The sequence below is a fragment of the Babylonia areolata genome, chromosome 4 (assembly GCF_041734735.1).
Source record: "Babylonia areolata isolate BAREFJ2019XMU chromosome 4, ASM4173473v1, whole genome shotgun sequence".
Classification (NCBI taxonomy): domain Eukaryota; kingdom Metazoa; phylum Mollusca; class Gastropoda; order Neogastropoda; family Buccinidae; genus Babylonia; species Babylonia areolata.
This window is the reverse complement of record NC_134879.1, coordinates 29,462,436-29,463,880: the sequence shown is the minus strand read 5'-3', so window position 1 is coordinate 29,463,880 and position 1,445 is coordinate 29,462,436.

The following is a 1,445-nucleotide window of genomic DNA, read 5'->3' as shown; positions in this document are numbered from 1 at the left end:
GATCAGTAACACGTTGGATAGGTTCTGATAGAGTAAATGAGAATTTCTAAACGCCTTATTAACATCAAATATACCAAGTTACTAATTACGAAAGTTGTTCATCAACACAAGATACGGCCTAGCATAATCTATCTTCCTTCGACATCTGATCCAGTTGTTCAGCGATCAGAGTTTGAGGCACGGTCTCGGCATAGTGTTGTGTCCTTGGGAAAGACTTCTGATTTTCCTCACTGCACCTTTGTGTGAATGAGTACCTATAAGTACCTGGCTTCGCTTGTGGGAGGTTTAAACAACAGAAGGATAGGACTGGGCCCCGCCAAGCCCTGGTCACAGTGGCTATGAATTCACTCTCCCGATGGTCATAAAAATGTCTTGAGATCTTTAAGCTTTAAGTTTTTATTCATCAGCATAAGAAAGGGGTCCAGAAAGGAGGAAGGAAATGACAGGGCTAGAATGAATCCACTGTCAAGTAACAACAGAAGAACCGAGCGTTCTCAACATGCTGCTAATCATTAGAGACAGCAATGACACGTGTAGGGGAGGTAATAGAAACTGCTAAGGAGAGTCATCTTTGCAACCATTAATGACGATGAAGTTTTTTCTCGCTGAAACCTCCGTGAAGAAATTATTTCGATCATTCGAGAGACATTGCTCCAGAGCAAGAATATACACAATACAGCATAACACTTTTGTGCGCGTTGGAGGGAGTGCGTTCCATCATAAATATATCCGCGAGACGATCGTAAAATTGAAAGAGAAGACAAAGATCACATTTATCCCACCACCCTTGTTCTAGAAAACGAGAGTAAGAAACCTAGAAAGTGTCAAACTGGTATCAAACTTATTGTAAGCACAATACCTTCGCTGGAAAAAAAAAATGTCTCCCTGTTGACCCTTTATCCGATTTCGTGTACCTTTTAAAAATTCAAAAAATCCTGTGCAACAGTTTTGATGAACAAGAAACCAAGACACGGTGAATGAACGACAGAGAGACAGAGAGCGACAGAGACAGACAGACAAACAGACAGACAGACAGAGACAGAAAGAGACACGGAGACACAGACAGACAGACAGAGACACGGAGATACAGAGACATGGATAGACACAGACAGACAGACAGAGACACGGAGATACAGACAGACAGACAGACAGACAGAGACACGGAGATACAGACAGACACAGACAGACAGACAGACACACAGAGACACAGAGACACAGACAGACACAGACAGACAGAGACACAGACAGACAGAGACACGGAGACACAGACAGACACAGACAGAGACACAGAGACACAGACAGACACAGACAGACAGACAGAGACACAGAGACACAGACAGACAGAGACACAGACAAACACAGACAGACAGAGACACAGACAGACACAGACAGACAGACAGATACGGAGACACATACAGACAGAGACACGGAGACACAGAGACACA